Raw genomic sequence first — 19,228 nt, forward strand, 5'->3', positions numbered from 1 at the left:
TTCCTTTGATGGTTTTTCAGGCTAGCTACCATTTTGCAGCATGTGAAGTATCATCATCACACACCACCATAAATGCTGCTCCTGCATGTACAATGAGACTCCATTGCAGAATGAATGAAAACAGACCTTGTGTTTTTCTTCTTCCAAAAAATAAACATCAGAAAAGCTAAAAATTATCTTATATCACTATAATTTGCTGCCCTTCCCCTCTCATTTTCTAAGAGATTTGGAGAACTCAGCAATTGCCATTCAAATGACTTTTATGCCATTTATATCAAATTGACCATCAACAGCAATGTACTTGATCTAAAAATCTGAACGCTGAAATTGATTTTCCCCTACTTTTCTCTTCTCAGTACTTTCCTTTATCAAGAGAAGCTACAAGTTTAAATACAGCCAGGGTGTCCTCTGCTCCTTCATTACAATAGACCCCCAGTTCAGAAACTTCTCTTTTTAGGACCAATGTGCACCTGTGGAAAATTCCCACTAGTGCTTTTAGGCTCTGCATATTTAGCTGATAGTGTGGTTCTGATTTTCCAATATCTGAGACACTATTTGGGAAAAAAAGACAAGTTGTAACTTTCAGATAGCTCAGCCTTACAAAGTGCTGTGACACACCATGCAAACATGATTTTAAGACTTCCAGGATGAGTAAATTGGCAGCCAGCTCCTTTTGCAAACACAGAAGTTAAGCAAACAAAAGTGCAAAACAGACCATGATGAGAACTGAAATCTTTTGAGTTCAAGCAATTTGAGACACTAAACTACTTGGAAGGCAGTTTTCAAGCCTTGTTTAGCACCCAAAATAACAATAGCAAAGAGTTCTATGCGATGATTTTCAACGTCAAGAGGCTGAAAACACCCCATCCATTATAGTTTTACATTTTTCTCTCCCTAGCTACTGATGACTATTTAAATTATCATGCAACAATATACATTGGAATTGTATAGTTAATTCAAAAAGACAAAGAAGAATTGAATTTTTACATTGTGGCATTTTTTGTTATACTTAATGTATGACCTAGAGAGGGTGTGTTGATAAGGAAGCTGAACAACAGATTTGGAAGGGAAAAAACAATGATCAAACATACAGATGGACAACAGAAAACGCTAGGAATTACTGCAATTAAGAGATATGGAATAAGCCCACATGACCAGGCCCTGAACAAGAGGACATAACCAGGGCACTGCTGAGGGATGATCCTGTCAGAATGTATTTGGCACAGAACTGGGCTACCCATTTCTGAGCAGATAGATGGTGCCTTCACTGCATTATTGAAACATATTACAACAAGAGTTTAATAAAATTACAATCACAAATGATGCCTACGTGTGCAACCGGAGGTAGAGATTAAAAGATAAATTGAGTTTATTTGAACAGTACAAAAACTTGAGAATATAAAGGTCTGCAAAATGAAAGCAGAAAAATTCACAGCAGTTGTCATATCACAAGAAAGGACATCACAGAAATGCACAAGGTATAGCTGTGGGCAACCTGAAGAGGAACTTCAAGATTTTAGTGAAGCAGGAATGTTGGAGAAACTGAGAAATCAATGCTCCCAACGGCAGAGCAGGGATTTACACATTTCAGTTTTATTAATGCTAATGGGATTTACGTTCACCGCTACCCCATACATCAAGAGAAGAATTAGCAGCCAGGTCTATCTTGTTTAGAAAAGGAGAGGATTAGCTGTATGCTTCTGCCTCCCAGTACAAGAATTACAAGCCTCACAGCTTGGGAAATTATCTACTGTGCAGCAAAGATATAAAAGTATGGGGATTACTGCTCCAGAAAGAGTCTATGGGAAATTCCAAATGGCTAAAGTCAACTTTAGAGGCCTGGGGTAGCCCTGGGAAGAATACAGATTTCCACAAACAAAAAATCCTCCATTTTGGGGAGAGTAAGACAGTAACCAGCACCCTGAGCACGGCAGGGAGCTGCAGCCCACGCTGGGAACAGCTCCCTGCACTCACACACACCCAGCCAGGAAACAGAGCTCTCCTAGCAGGGCACCAGAAAAACAGGAGCTCAACTGGCAGGGCACAGCTGTAGGAGCTGTATTTCAGCAGATATTTAAAGACTAATTAGCCCCCCTTTGGGCTGCACTAGCACAGGGGGGATTTAAAATAGCTTTGCATCTCTCCATGTGTAGGAAGAAGACTATCTCAGGGAAAAGGGTACTTAGGTGATACAGGAGCACACTCCCATCAGCAGTCCACAGTGGCTGAACCCCAGCTGGCAGTAAGTACCAAGTACCACACAACTACTCACTCAGTCACCAGCTACTGAGAAGAAAAGTTATTCTATCCCAGATGAAACCAGGACACAGTCCACAGCATACCACAGCCTTGGGGAACAGAAACCACCTTTGCTTCACAGAAAATAGAGCATGTGCTGATCAATGCACCCACACTGGATTTATTGTGTATGAATTGTACACATCAAGGTTATTTCCATTAAGGTAGATGCACCCTTAAATACAGTATTACTCTTCTTGATCCTTCCAAGTGCTCAGTGAAACAAGGTTTTCTTGTCCCCTGAGAAAATATTGCCTCCTTTGCACAAAACACAATTTAAAACAGTATTTGACATTTTCCAGGAAATATTCCTTGCACTTTAGAAAGGTTCAAGTTAGGACATTATTCCACCCTCCAGTAGAAACACTTGCTCTGTTTTCACTCAGATATGGATACCATAATTGCCAAAATCTGCACTTTCACCTAACTCTTTGGCCCAGCATCCAACTCAGCTGGGAAATAAGATCAGACATAGGCACCTGCTTACACAGAACAGGTATTTTTCAGGTCAGAAGTGTTTTAACTAATGTGTTGCTTACTCTTTGCATCAGCTAGCACCACAAGGTTTCTCCCACCTTTTCAGAAGGCATTGTTTACATTCTTGTGGTGACTGCTCTGCACAAATATAATTAAACCAAATTTAATTAAGCAGGCTCCTTTCATCGGTGTTCTTTCAGTGCTTTCACACCTTAGTACTAAGTAAATGAATTAATATTAAAAGCAGGAAAAAGCTATGAATTCACACCTCTGTTTGCTATAAAGCAGCTTCTCTCTAAGGACCAAGCTGCAAAGATGTTGTGTGGCTCCATCCCAAACCTGTGGCTTTACTTGCATCAAGCCAGGAGAAGGTGAAACATTTGCAAGAATGGCCCAATGTTAGAATGAAAATCTTTCACTGGGCATCATCAAAATACTGTTACTTGAGCCAGCAAAGATTCCCAGATTGTTCAGAAAAGACAGGACCAAAAGGATTGGTGTAGGGATCTTTGCCATTTCTGCCAGCCTTGAATAAGAGACAGAAATGTGTTCCTTGCCTGGAACTGCTCCCATACTGGGGAAAAACCTTCATTCCTGTGAAAACTAGATTAAGGAATATCTTTGAATATGCTACATACAAATAAAAAATCCGGATAAGGAAACTCATTCACAACTATCTCCACATTGTATCTGCACCAAATGCTCTCTTTTTACGTATCCAGGAACACATACACTGGAGTGAAGAGGATCATTCAAGATTTGTAAATGCAGAAATTCATATTGTTCTGAAATAACATTTTTACACTTGTTTTCAATGTATCTGCAAAAAAAGTATGTGCATGTATTAATGATAAAAACAGAAAAGCAAAAGAGAAAATATGTAGTTTCCAGTTCCAACTTCTTTTATTCCCCTCCATCTCTCTTTGATATTCACAGAGCTCCTTCTTCATTTAAACCTCCATGCACAAACTGTGAGCCACCCCTTCATGTTTTCTGAGTGTAGTTAGGGAATATTAACAACTGCTCTTTGTTGGCACTAGTGTAAGATGTATGAAGGCATTGGCACTCATTTATCAAAAGACATTAAGAAATGCACACAAACTCTGGAAATGTTTGAAATGCAAACTTCAATTAAGAACTAGATTTCATGGAGCATATTTTAAACAGCTTGAACTAAAAGTCAAGCTTCAAGACTACTAAGCAGTGAGATATTGAGGGTCTGGATCTCAGTTCTGCAGAACGAACCACCTTGCAGTAACAAAGTGACTGTAGGCAAGAAAAGAAATCTATTGTGCGATTTTCTGTTATTTTAATGAACATAGGTCATGTTTAGCTAAACGACTCCACTGAAATCAATGGAGTCCCTCTGGCTCTGGTCTATTAACATCAGGAATAGTTAGAATGTATTATTTGACCAGTAGTAGGTCTGGAGCACTGCCCATCCAGTTAAATTCTGGAAGCAGAAGTAAGTTATAATGCTTTTCTGAATCTCTAGAAATTAAAAGTAGTTTATAGTGTTCTGCTGGACTCTAATTCTACAAGATGAAAACAATTGCTGATTTACCTGCAGCTTTTAACACTCCATTGTTAGAATAATGGTTGAGAAATAAAATATTAATAAAAAATTTATGAACTTCAGTTTTAAGTACTAGCTGCTGTAAGATCTCCCAAACACTGACATAACTCTCAAAGCAAGTATGCACGGGCAGACTCAGCTAGTATAAACCAGTGTAGATCCTCCACTAACTCCTGGAGAAGCCCTTGAAGGAATCAAGAGGACTTCTAAGAATGAACAACCCATCACCAAATGGAGTTGTGTATTACAGTTTTGCAGACCTGCAAGCCTGGATCCATTACATAAAGGAGAGGGTAGATCTGGAGTAAAGCACAGTTAATCAGACAGGTGAGTCAGACGATACTTCTCTCTTCTCAGGAAGTAAATGTTAATTTCTGAGTCCATGAAATGCATCCTTCATGAGCACAATGAGACTATCACAGTGAGTAGCAGTATCCAGGGACAGATGTGTTAGCAGAAAGTGCCTCAGCAGCCAAAAACATGTTTCAGGTTTGAAATCTGTGTTAGGAATCCACTCTAAATCCGTTTCCTTACTTTAAAAGACCTTAAGATTCCCACCCTCAGCCATTGCCCTGATCTCTTGCTTGACCATTCAGTAAAGGTGGTGGAAAATCAGAATCAACCTGGATAATATCTAATGAGCCTTCTGACTCCCTCTATTCCTATAGCCCAGAATAAATCATTCACATGTTTGCTGTTTCTCTCTTTCTCTTAAGACCCTGCTATCTGAAAAATCCATTCCATAACTCTTCAGTTAATCAACCAGTCCTGAAAACGAAAATTTCTCTCCTCTGTCTTTACTTGTCATACAAATAATGTTGAGCAGCTGAAATGATAGAGTCCTAAAGCTCTTAGGTTCCTTCAAAAATGAAAGCTGGGCTCAGGTATTTTCCTACTGAAGCTGGGGTTCGTGCCTCAGGATACATTCAGCTCTATTTGTGGGTTTGACAAAACAACAGAATGTACTTTGAAATGTGCAGAAAGGGATTTTACTGCACACACCACCCTCTTACATATTAGTAACCCAGCATTTTATTATAGCAAGTTTATTTTTCAGAAACTACATTTGTTCCACAAAATTTCAAAACTTAAGTTATATAATATGGTGAAATTATTTCAAGCTTTTAAATAACAACCTAATTAGTTTAGTTTAGAATTGGAAATCAGAACTTCAATTAATATTCACATTTTCAGATCTTAATTTCTGCTAAACTAACTGCATTACTTCAGTTAATAGCTTTTCCTTCCTGCAGTATACAGCTTAACATCCCTAAACATTTCTGTATCAATTACTAAATCTAAATTAAATGTTTATTGGAGTTATTTACTTCTCAGCATTCTCAAGCATGGCCACGGTCCATGACTCACAAGCTAAGTTTTGAAGGTTTCTTATGGTACAATGACTATTAATTACATGTAAAAGGTTTGAAAATGAGTGAACAGTTTAAAAAGAGTTTGGATACAACTTAATTTTACCTATCAGCAGCAGAACAACTCTGATGAGGAAATGTGTACTGAAGATTAATTACACTGATGTTGCTGTCAATCTAAAATTGCTAACATGGTAGGAAAATTATTCTAATGAATTTCTTTTACAAGCCAAGCTCAGATGTGAGTAAATTAAAGGAAAAGAGTAACCAAAACTGGTCGTTTCATACAGTACAACCTCTGTTGGCCGGTTGGTCAAGCTGTCATATGGTCAGTTTAATTCAAGGAATGTACATGTATTTGATCCTTTAAAATTATTTTTCTCTTACTGGGTTTTTACTGGGGCTTAACTCAATTTCCATTAAATAAAAAAGTCTCCCTCTCAATTAATAAAGGTGAAGGCTTACAAGAAGCTTCAGTGCAGGGCAGGGCAAGGGCAAGGGCAAGTTCTTAGTTCCATTATTACACATAACATTTTACAGACATGCATGTGGATGACAATAACATATGGCAAAGAACAAACACCTTTTGCCTCATGTGGATAAACTGCACATAAACCACCAAGATATTCAAGTCATATTCATTCTTCCCATATTTGGTATCAATTTTTACCAGTAAAACCATTTTAACCACTGTGTTGGACCTTACCCTGCTAATTGTTAATGCCTGCTGGAATTCATCCACCATAGGAATCTCTCATTCCTCACCAGACTTTGGTAAAATCCTCTAATGTGAAGACATGAGCATTTATTATTTAATTTTTAACATCTCTCCCTGTGCATCATGCCCTGCTTAATGTGGTGATTGCTGGGATGATCAACAAAAGCCACCAATACCAACAGGGCACATCCCAGTGAACATATCAGTGGAAAAATGTCATCTTGCAAAGCTGTAATTTTGAAGTCTAACCTTCAATTTCAGAAAATGATCTTCCAGTAACAACACTACTGCAGGTTATACTGTTTACAAGCTGAAATGTCTACATTAAATTAAAGAATTGCCCATGACTGACAATGCTTAGATTCATAATGATAGTACACAGAATATATTTTCTGTTTCTCCATGCTCTAAACTACTTAAACATCTCAATAATTTAATATGATCCCTGTGGATTTTCATTGTAATTTCCATTAAAACTCCTTTATACTGGCCCCAGAAACATCCAACCTGAGCCCAGAGAACCTGTTGGATATCAGAGCCAGAGCTGAGTTCTCAGTTCTCAGGGCAGTCCTGACAAACACACATTTTCCTGCATCTTCCCAAGACAGTCCACTCATGAAGGGACTCAACCCAGACATCTGATTTGCTCCTTCAGGTGACCACCTGTCCTCTATTTTGTTTCAATAGCTTGAGTCAATGAAACCTTTGCAGAGCAACCAAAAGCAGTACAAGTGTTAATTAAACTTTGTTATTTTCAGTACAGAATTCACCTTGAAGGAACCCAGTCTTTTAAAGCAACTGAAAAGTTCAAAAAGTAATAAATCCAAGCCTCTCTCACTGCATTGTTAAACACTGCATTGAATTGAAAACCCAAAATAATCAAGGAAGGAGACTTTGATCTCCAAATCCTGAAACTAGCCCAGAACACTGCCTTTGTACTTGCAAGCTCAGTAAGGAAATAACCTGAGAGGGAAGAAGGCTTCTGGAAAGGTTTTGCTGGCTATGCCAACAGCAGGGGCTTGTCAGCCAAAAGCCTCATGCTACAAATTTCAGTATTACTAAGCAAAGCACAGGGACTGAAAACATGGCAGCAGGACACATTTTGGATGGGTTTTTTTTTTGCTGTTTTTTTGACAGGTTGATAAAGTTTTGAGGTAAAGTCCTTAACAGAATTTTCTGGAAATCTCCTCCAGATTTACAATGTTGTGGAATATAACTCTATTCTCTTTAGAGATTTACTTCATGGGGTTAATTGCATAGTTTAAGTTGAAATGACTGTAGGAGGATGTCAGAGAGAGAGAAAATTGAAAGGAAAATGAGATAGACTCCTTTAAGTTTTGGAAAAAGCCTGGATAAAAGCTTTAGGAAAGATTCGACAGGGAAAATTCCTCAAAGAGACATTTTCTGCAATTCAGCACAGAGGCCACTGCCTGAAGAATGCAGAATTGGCAGGTGCATGGTAAAGACAACAGGAAAAGTTATTTTTCAAAAGGAATGAGTAGTGAAAGGTGATAAACTACATTTACAGGTGACTGTTTCTGTTTCTAAGTTTTCTTACTGTTTCTGATCAGGCTCTGCATATCTGGCCTCAAAAAACAACTGTGTTTTCCTGTAACTTTCTGAAACCAAAATGAAGAATGAAAGTAATTCTAACAATGTTTTAAAAAAAAAAACCAACCAAAGTGTTTGAAGCTATTGTAGTGCTAAGAAACATGTAAATGTAGACAATTAGAAGAACACTGCTATGGAAACAATCAGAGACCATTAGAGAGCTATCTACAGTTTCTCATATAGGTCTGCTGACTGTAAAAGAAAATTGAACAATATTGTATTTCAAGCTTCACCCTGAAGTGATACAACTTTGATTAAAAGTCTTCTATGGACACCAACTGTAAACTAGTTTCTCTTTCAACTAAAAATTGTTAAGAACTTGAATGAAAGTGGTATATTTTCTATGTGGCCACCAATGCCTAAAACTTACAGAGATATTTTAAAAGTTTTCTGCTATTCCACACTTAAAATGAGCATAAGCCACTGTGGCTTATGAGATATATGGCATAGAAGTTTCAAAGATATAAGGAAAACATAAAGACCATATGGTGGAAGCTTTGAGGCTATGAAATAATTTGCAGATAAATTGGTACCCTTAATCTTGGGGGCATTGCTCTGTGACCAAATCCAGGAGAATGGAGAGTACGAAGTGGATGGACCTCCTTCCCTGCTCTGCAGCCTACTCAGCAAAGACATGTAGAGCATCTTTGCTAAGGGAAGCAGTAGAAATATAACAGTGATTGGACTGGCTGTTTGTGCTTTGGAGAAGACGACTAATGGAGATAATCAACATTGAACTGCAGCTCAGATCAAACTGAGCCAAACCCCCCAGGGAGGTGTCTCTGGTTTAGACTGAAGATGGGATGTAGTAAGGAAGGTGGTATCTACAATTAGAGATATTCCAAATCTGCCAAGCTCTGCAAAGTCCCTGCTTGCCCCATTTACACTCCTGATGGGTTTGATCCATACCCTTGATGAGTGAGCCAATGGTGCCACTAGGTAAAAATACTAGCAATTCTCAAGGCAAAAATAACAGCAATTCTCACTGGAGTAAAGCACAAAGTGTTTGCCTCCTCCTGCCATCCTGGAGTACACAAGAGGCAGAAATTTGGAACACTGATCAAAACTTAAAGGAATAGATGACAATCCCTTCCTGCTTTGATAAAGTACATTAGGTCATTACGTGCCTAAAATCAGATGGAGAATAACAGGAATGAGAGGAAAGAACAAGCTGCTGAAATGCTAAGCTTAGCTGACTCAGACAGGTTCCCTAGTAACAAAAGCAGTTACATTTATAAATATGCTGCGGCCCCCACAATATGGATTATTTCCCATTGTTTTTAAAAAATGGCTTCTTTAAAATAAAGAAAAAAAAAAAAAGAATTTTGCCAAGATATACAAGGAATTTTTTTCTGCCCCTTTGTTCACACTGAATTATCCCAGGACTATTGACTCTGAGAAATTAATTGCTCTCTGTGACTATAAAGGGAGCAAAATCTCCCTACTAGCATTAAAATGAAGATATCCAGCTTCCACTTTCACCTTTAGGTTCCTTTTAAACAAAGCATTTCTAATAAAAATATTCTGCTTATTTAGTGCAGTACATAAAAAGGCAATAAAGTCCAAGGTAGTAGGTGTTTTTACATAACTTTAATTTATAATATAATAAAAATACACAATACCTAAAGTACTGCTAAAAATGAACTTTTCTCCTCTCTACCTTAAAGTAAGTATAAAAAACCCTATTCACATTTGGATAACTCTGCATTTATTTTAACTTCATTATAAAACAGCTATCAGACTAAACCATATCAAAATCTTGTTTGTACAAAGCTAATCTATTTTTGAAACCACTATTCCTTCATATCTGAGTCATATCAGTCACGACAGCTGTCAGCATAAAGCTGCAACTCACTTTTAAGTCCTCAAATGTATAAAAACTTTATTACTTGGTGGCTTATATCCCTACACTGGTACCCCAGCTAATAATAAATCTACATTTTAGAGAGTATCTTTCAGGACTAAGAATCCAAGTGCTAGTTATCGACCCAGGTAATGACAGAAATTAAGAGAAATTTCATATTTCATACAAACATCACTGATAGGTCTAGTTTGCAGGATTCCCCAACATTGGACACTCAGATTTGACTTCTCTGGACACTTGTCTGGGCTGTGCTTTTGCCAAGTAAGGTTGGATCCTTAAAGTCCCTTTCAATCTGGGATTCTAAGATTTGATCACTCTGTAATATGAATTACCAAGCCTGGTGCTGAAACAAAACCACAAAGAAATACCCAACTCAGCAGAGTAACCTACAAGTTAAATTTCTCTTCCAAATCCTGTTTCTTTCTAAAATTAAATGACTGGCAATAAAACACAAGAATCAACAAGCCAGACCCAAGCAAGTTTATTCCCCACCTACACAATCCTTTCCTATGGAAAAGAGATGCATCTGTTCAGAGCTTTCCCCTTCCACCTCACTCCCTGACTTCCCTCACTGCGCCTCTCCCTACTCCCTTCAACTCACTGAGCAAAGCAACATCAGTCCCTGCTGCAAAAGCTCTCACTGATTACCCAGTGCTGCTGATTTTCTGGCTTTTCATAGTCCCCTCAATCCCATTAACTCTATCTCTTCTCCCAGCTCGAATCCAACACCTGCCCATTGCCCAGCTCACAAGTCTGCACCATAAAGATCTGTTTTGTCTTCATCCTTGCATTTAACTATCCTCATGCTCCATGATCATTGCAGTCATTATTTCTTTTCACTTCTAGCACTGGAAGAAGCTCCTCCACTCCTTCCACTGCCTCTTCCCACTTCTGTTCCAATCAGTCTGGCATCAGCCTGCCTTTTCCACAAATATTGCACCATAAAGGTCTCTGGCTCTGGAAAGGTGGGTGCTTTCTGCTTCCCCTGGTGTCTCTGATCACACATCTTTCCTACACAGCATAGGACTGTGACAGACAGCAATAAACAGAGGAACTGGCTGGAACTCAGGGAGCCAAGGAGGCTCTGCAGGGGCCTTACTGCAGTTCCTGCTCATAATTACTGTGCAATCAGACCTTGTTTATTGTCATTCTTAAGGACTCTATAAAATATGAAGTGGTCTAAGTAACACGTAGGGCACTCCAAACTGGGATTAGCTAATTCCCAGGCAGCAAAAGAGGTTCAATTTTAGGATTCCAGGAAGCTCCCAGAGCTGCACCCAGCTGGGCCTGCAGCACACACCTGGTGAGAGCAGCTAGAGACTGTGAAGGAGAGCCCAGAACAGTCCAGTCACTTGCTTACTTAAGAGCCTATCACAGTACATACTTTAGTTCAGTTAAATATTACAACTTGAAACTGGGGATTTAAAGCTCTAAAACTATTCTAAAATTTTTAATCTAAAGTTAGAAGGGAGGAATTTGCATATACAAGCCCTAATCTTGTGCTCTGGAGCAGAAGACCATATTGCAGAAGTGAAGGCAATTACACAAGTGGGTCCCCAGGGCATTTTTAGAGTTCCCCTCTTGTTTGCACATTTTCATTGTAAAGCTGAGGCATTTGACAGCAGATCAAGGGCACTGAGGGCCAGCAGCCCAGTCAGAGAGGGACTGGGCAGGGCAGAGAAGAAGGAGTTTGCATGGGGTAGGACAGCCCAGCATGATGGGAGTAGAGCTGAGCAGCCAGATGTGGATGTAGCCAGAGGAAGCCTAAGGCTTTCCCAGCTTCGTGCTTAGAGACAAGAGAGCTGCTTAGGCACAGGATAAAGTGATTACACAGCCACCAAAGGACATGGTGAAAGCTGTGGTGGGTGGGGAGCAGCCCAGCTTGCTCTGTCAAACCTCACACGTGCGAGACCATTCCGAGCAGGAAAGCAGTGTGTCTGAACAGAGCTGGGAGTGAGACACACTGGCTGGAAGCCTGGGCTGTCACTTTGGAGTGACTTAGGGAGGGGAGGCTGAGAGCACCTGAAGGAGCACTGCTGAGAAGTCTCATCTCAAGGCAGCTAACAGGCTTGCTCCTGGAGGAGAAAGACAACAGGAAGATAGAGATGTTCATGCACCAGTTTCCAGAGCAATACACAGCGAGACTCAAATGGAAGAACAGCCCCAATTTTAAGGCAAAAAGGCATCAGCACAGTGAGGGGGATGCCACTGACTGGTCCACCTCATCAGGAGTCTTGTGCATCCTCACACTGAGGAAACAGGGGCCCCAACTGCCAAGGCAAAGCATGAGGTGATGGAGACTCATTTGCAGGGAGACAGAGAGTTATCTTACAGGGTCATAAAGGTGGTTAAGTATCGCAACAGGCTGCCCAAGGGAAGTGATGGAATCACCATCCCTGGAAGCATACAAAAAGCACACAGATGGAGCACTTAGTGGTGGACTTGGCAGTGCCAGATCAATGGCTGAACTTGATCTTAGAGATCTTTTCCAGCCTGAACAGTTCTATGATTCTAAGGGAAGCTAAAATCCATCAGTAGCATCTGCTGCCATGGCAAAGCTGGGCTTTGTATTGTCTACATTCATTCAACTTTTCTTTTTCCTCTCCAAACAGTCACTCCAGTGAGATAAGTGGTGGTGGTAAACATGAAAAAATTGCTACTTTGCACAGCAATTTGTCATAAACAGCTTGTAATTATTGCAGGAAGAACATGAAGATTGAGTGAGAACAGATTGAGTGAGAAAACACTGTGGATGGTTCAAAAGAAGTACCTGAGAAACTGACACAAAATATGACAAGCTGGAACAAACCGTCACGACTTCTAAATTCCATCAGTCTCATCAGTGATCAGAAGGGATCATGGGAATGGTCCTGGGAACCTTTCTCTCAGACTTGAATTTGGTTTATTACATACAAGACCAGACTTATTAAAGTGCTACTGATGAGAGATGCCCTCTAACAAAAATATTACTCTATTCTTTGGAGGAATTAGAAAAATCTTGCAAAATGTTCATTAAAATAGCCATATTTCTGAGAAATCTCCCACTTCCAACCAAGGTACTGAAGTACTGCTGGTGTAGAGCAGCAGCTCAGCTTCGCATTTAGATGTTTTTGCACTCTATACCTCGGTGCTTTCTTCAAGATTTATTCATCTTTCTGCTTTGTGTACGAGACTGACAGTTTTTAAAAATTTGTTTCACGTGCTAATGATGAAAACCAGAAAAATTAAAAGACCTTCCCTGGGAAGAGTTTTTCCTAGACTCCCTCCCTTTCGGAAACATTCTAGCAAAAATGCTCACTCTATCAGACAACAGAGAGTTGTTTGATAGAATGAGCATTTTTGCTAGAATGAGCTCTCTGGCAGAGGCTGTGAGCCCGCAGTAGCTGAGCCTGGCTGGAGGTAAGCAAGGCACAGGTCAGCCCACAACAGGAAAACCTGGCAGAGTTCTGAAAGACTTTCATTTATCACATCTAACCAGAAAACTGCAAATGAATGAGTGGCAGCTAATCAAAATGGAAAATGCTCCTGCCCATCCACCCCAACTGGAAATTTTGCAACCCAAAGCCTGGTACATGCACAGAAGCTGCTCCCAGACCCAAACCCGAGAGTGGACAGTGGAGGGTAAGCCTTGCCCATGTTTTTGGAGACTGGTGCAAACTGGTACAAACTGGTACATCATTTCACTGATTCCTCACAACCCAGACTTGTGGTGTGGCTACTGTGGGAGGGGATGTGAGCCAGACTCTTACTCATTTCTATTTGCAAGCATGGGTGCATGTGAGTCCAAAACTGCCTCACAGTGAGCTATTTAGAAGAATGAGAAATATGTTTAAGAAAAATGACATTTGAGAAAGTCACAATCTGTCTGCCAGTTTTTCCTCTTCCTCTATCAATTCACAGCAAATGTCTTATTCACTGCCCATTCTCTGCCTTCTTTTTCTTCTATGTGAGCTTTTCTTTTTTTTCCAGTCTTTAAAGCTTTTAAGGGACTCATCGATTTTTCTATATAATATATTAATCTTTGAATTGCTTTAATATTCGCGTCACTGTCAAGACCAGAACCTCCTTTGCTGAAGGCTATGGTAGCGCCAGAAATAATTTAAATTTAGCTCAGTATGTATACATATATATTCCCTACTTCCCACACACATAAAAGCAGCACATTCCAGTTGGAAGTTCCTTTAAACTCTTTAATTATACAGGTTATTTAGTCTGGCTCTTTCCTTTCCGATTACTTTTTAACTAAATTAAATGTCTGCCTCTTGCTGTCCTTTCTACATTAGCAGGCCCATTATTGATTTTTATTATCTTTCCAAAGAGAAGGTTTTGCTGCTGATTGCGATTTACACTGTAAGCAGATCACTTCTGCTGAGGATTCCTGCTGCCACTGAGACTGCTGAAGATGGTTCTCTCACAGCTCAGCCCTGCCCAGCACTGCAGCAAGGATCACAGCAAACATTACACAGCTTTGCATGGGAGGCAAAGACAAATGCACAAATGCTCCTGTAGCATAAAGAGCACAATGATATTGCTTATTTATGAAGCATTCTTGTACCAAAATAGCTCTCTGTGAAGGTTTATCGTTTACCAGTCAGCTCCCTTAAGAGGTTCCTATTTGCTCTCCAGTCTGCAGTGATGTTTGCAGAAGAAAACATGTTGCTTCTTTTCCTTCATTTGCAATCAATGTAGGGGAAAAGCACATAAAAGGAAAGGGAGATGAGGGAAACAAAAGAAAGAAGTGAACATTTTAGATAATTTTTGGCCTTTTGACAGCCCCAGAGATGATCATGAAGGGGCTGACAAAGGATGCTCAAGTCCAGAAGCGTGGGGATGGTTGGTCACCAATGCAGGGGCTGGAATTACTTGCAAACAAGGAAAGGAGCAATTCCCAACAGCCACAGAGCAGATTTGCTTTTTGTGTGCTGGTTACATCTGAACAACACTGCAACTTGCTCCAGTGATAGCTCTTGTTTATGCTACATTCCTACCTGAATGCTTCAGAGGCCTCATTTCTCATTGATTATGCCACTTCCCACTCCTAGTAGCAGCATCAGAGCAGAGGTATCAGAGACTCAAGAACAAAAAAAGCCTAAAGTGGCAACACTGATTTGTTTTGCCTTTACATTACACTTTTCCTCAGCTACAGTTCTGAATTCCCAGAGCACTGCATAAATGGTCAAAACTAGATTTAAAGGAAAACATAAATTGATGATTCAGAAAGAAAGCTGGAGAGGAGCACACTTCAAACAATAATGGTTTAGAGTGGATTGAGAAAATAACTGCCATTAAAATAAATGCAAAGCCTCCTGACAAGCCTACTAAAAAACCCCTCTAAAACAGAGAATGCAAGATAGTATAGGAGATTATAAATGTAATTACTGGGAATATACAGCATATTACATTAATTAAGATCCCTGCATTTCTCCCAAGTATTTATGCACTTGGATAAAAACACATCTCAGCAATGGCTTAAATTATTTTGCAATTTAGGTCTTCACAACCTATGGGATTTATACAACTGGATGCACATGTCTCCCTCTAAATTGATAAGTTTGAATGCAGACTGCTACTCTGCAAGAGTAGATTTTTCTTTTAATCAGGCTTGGGGATACCATTTTGATAGTCACAGAAATTACTGCAGTTGAGTATGAAGATACTGGATTTTAGTTACAAATCAACCCAGCCAGGTAGTGGCAGAAGACTGAGTGGAATGGCATTTGCCAAAATCCCACTGCAACTTCCACAGTGGCACCAAGTTTCCAGCCTGTGGCTAGAAAAGGGCAATGTCTGGCAGCCCAACCTGGGCCACTTCTGAACAAGTGCTGCCCACAGGACACATAATGCAATTTTGCTTTTTCCAGAATATATATGTGGCATCTATAGTCACCCTCTCAAGCACATAGTAAGTCCCAAGGAGCTAAAAATCACAACTAATATTTCTTGCTCGTGCAGAATTTCTAGAGTGAAAACAAGTGCAAAGAAGCTTCTTTTACTGTTCCCTGAGTCCCACAGATCATCCTCCCTTGTATCACAGCGATGTTTTGCTTCCCTGGCAACTGTACCTTCAATGGCACAGTGCAAGGGCTGTGCCCTGAACTGCACCTCAGCATGGAACAAACACAGCAAATACCGGTGGCTGAGCCCATTCATTACAGCACAACCTTCAGAGAAGCTGTAGAATTAATAGTTTTATAGCACCCCCAAAACATATCAGATTAATGAAAGAAATACTGTGATCCATCACCCCACCCTACTTTCTTTATCTACTTCTGTCCCATTATTATTGGTTTTTTCCACCATTTCCACATCTTTCTTGGGTTTTATTGGCAGGTTGGACAATTTTCCTCTGTTCCTAGTAACTGAAAATTAGACTCTACCTAACCCAGTGGAGTTTTGCTATGTACCCTGGATGAGAATTCACATATTTAAGATTTGTAATGTCAAAAGGTTAAAAGCAGCACTTTTCACATACCAACCTTTATGTTAAAGTTAATCTGATCTGACTGGGGGACTGGGACATATCCCTGGGTAATTTCAGAGCAGACCTTCCTTAACTCTCTCACCAACCCCACCCCTCATCTCCAAAGCCAACTCAGGGCCCCTCTTCAGAGCAGCACATTTTCCCCTGAGTCCTTACAAGCCTTTTGCCATTCAGGCCAGAGGGACAAGACCAAATGAAAGGTACAAGTTTCAAGAGAGGCCTTCAAAATGCGGTAGGAAGCTTTTAAAGTAATTTCTTTCACTTGGTATTTGAAATCAGGTAGGGATAAACTAATCTTCAAATTTTGAATCAAAAACATTTTAACACCTTCTGAACTACTATGGGGAGGAGGACACAATCCACAGGCAGGTTTTCCTCTACTAGGAGAATTTGCAGCGTTGCAAGGTAAAATTGTTTGCCACCTAGCTCTTACTATTTCATAGAACCTGATTCACAACACTGTTAGTAACCTTTATTAAAATTGCATCAGTCATTTCCCTTCAAAAGAGACGATGTATGCAGTTTTTCATGCTACACCAAACACTGGAAGAACAAGATAGAGAGACACATTTGAATTTACATAAAGATTGCAAGCTGTTGTTCCAAAGTAATTCTGAAGTGGTGTGCCCTGTGTGTAGGCTTTTGATCTGATCACATTTCTGCATATTGAGTGTAACATGTACAAAATCTATAACTGGAGTCTGTTTTCTGAAAAGAGATAAATTGCTTCTTTCTGTTGAAGGAGAAAATGATACATTTCTGGACAAGGTCTTCCAGGCCATTTTTTTTCATGTAAATTGAGACTTTTATTTTATCCAATAGACATTTAGAATTGATAAAAAATTTTAAAGGGAAAGCTTAAATACCTTTTCTATTTTAGAAAGGTTACAGTTTATTAAGTATATATTTTTCTTTATTATTTATTCCCTGAAGCATAAATACTGTATTTTACTGCTTACTTAATGAGCATTTATATGTTGGGATTGATGTGTTATTCCAGAACTGCCTGCATCAGTTTGCTACTTCTGAAAAACAGCCCTATTTCTGGGTGATTCTGGCTAGACTCAGTTTTTCTTAGCAGTAGCTCATACTTTTGCTAGTCTATATACTTAAAAGACATTACCACATTTCAGATAGGAACATCATAAGAAAACACTCCCCGTACAACACTGAACAACCCAATCAATCAATTTCCAGTGTTCTCTAGTCTCCACAAACACTGAAATTCCAGAGCAAAAATAAAGAAAAAAAAAAGATGGATTTTGTTTGGGTTAAGTTTTAAGTTTTAGTGTCAATTTTCTCTGGCTGGGCAGATCAATTTTTCTTATGAATTGCTCATGTCCTCTCACTTCATTTTATTCTAGAGTGTCTACTTCACAACAAACAACCCACTCAAAGCATTTCACCATTTCTTCTATGCCCAAAGCAAGTTGAAAATTCCCGAAGTTTGCTGCCTTTTCATGACAACTACAGCAGACTGAGAATCTAAAAGCAGACCTCATATTCCCACTCTAAAAGTTCAGATCAGAAGTGCTGTACTTCTCCAAACACTAGACCTAACAAACCCCAAATAGAAGATAAACAGCCACAGCAATACAATAACACACAAAATATATATGAAATATCAGGACTCTAATGTGTGAACCCTTCCTACCATAGTCTAGCTTAGAAGAAAGTTTGCAGCAGATCCTGAAATGTAACGCTACCATGCCCACTGCAAAAACACAGGAAAAAACAAACAAAACACAAAAAAAAATACCAAAGGAGAGGGAAAAAAAAAAAAAAGGACTAGAAGGAGATGATTCCCAGGCGAGATTGTTGTAGAGAAAAACCTACAACATACAAAAGTTAAGCTAAGTAAACAAGGACATTTATGTAAGCCAGGTAACAACAAGAGTAGAGAGAAGTGAGCCATTAATGTCTCTCTCTGAACTAAGAAAACCCCAGCAAGCACTGAGACATTCAATTTACAATTTTACTAATCTCTAAGTATAACTATAGCATGTCAAAACTGCAGGTAAATCATACATGAGCACAGAAATGGGTGCTGTGTGGGCAGAGGAGTGATACATCAGAGCCGAGGCTACACTGCACTAGCACTTTCTGGAAACAGCAAATGCTTGCTGCTGTTCACAAAGGTGGGGTCTAGCTCCAAGTTGGCCCCAGCCTGGACATCCACACCCCTGGTGCTGAAAGCAACCCCTGCACATGCTCAGGTCTGGGAGGCCTTTTCTAACCTCATGAATTCTGAGATTCTGTGAAAGTTATCCCAGAAGAAGGAAAAATTAATCCAGGAGAAAGCCCCTGTCCTGGAGCAGCACAGGAAGAGGACTGGTGAGGAACACACCCAGCCTGACTCCAGGCAATGAACTCTGAGGGTTTTTTTGGAAGGAATTCTTCCTTACGAGGGTGGGGAGGCCCTGGCACAGGTTGCCCAGAGAAGCTGTGGCTGCCCCATTCCCTGGAAGTGTCCCAGGCCAGCTTGGATGGTGCTTGGAGCCACCTGGGATAGTGGGAGGTGTCCCTGCCCACGTGGCACAACACGAAGAGGGAGAGATGTCTCTGCCCCAATTAAGGGGCAAATGAGACTATGGGATGGCAACAGAGGGATGTTCTTGAACAACATGGGTGTTATTTCACAGGAAGTGTGAGGTCGGGAGACAGAAAGAAAGAAAGAGGAAGCACTTGTCAAAAAAAAGAGACAGAGAGAGAGCAGAAGATAATCAGCTGGAACAACATAAGCTTTAAAGTCCCTGCCAAGCCCAACCATTCATAAAGAAGTTGTACAGACCCCAGAAGTGACTCCACAGCTGCTTTCTGCTGAGCAGGCCCT

Source organism: Lichenostomus cassidix, chromosome 4A, assembly GCF_008360975.1.
Source record: "Lichenostomus cassidix isolate B80296 chromosome 4A, HeHo_3.0, whole genome shotgun sequence".
NCBI lineage: Eukaryota > Metazoa > Chordata > Aves > Passeriformes > Meliphagidae > Lichenostomus > Lichenostomus cassidix.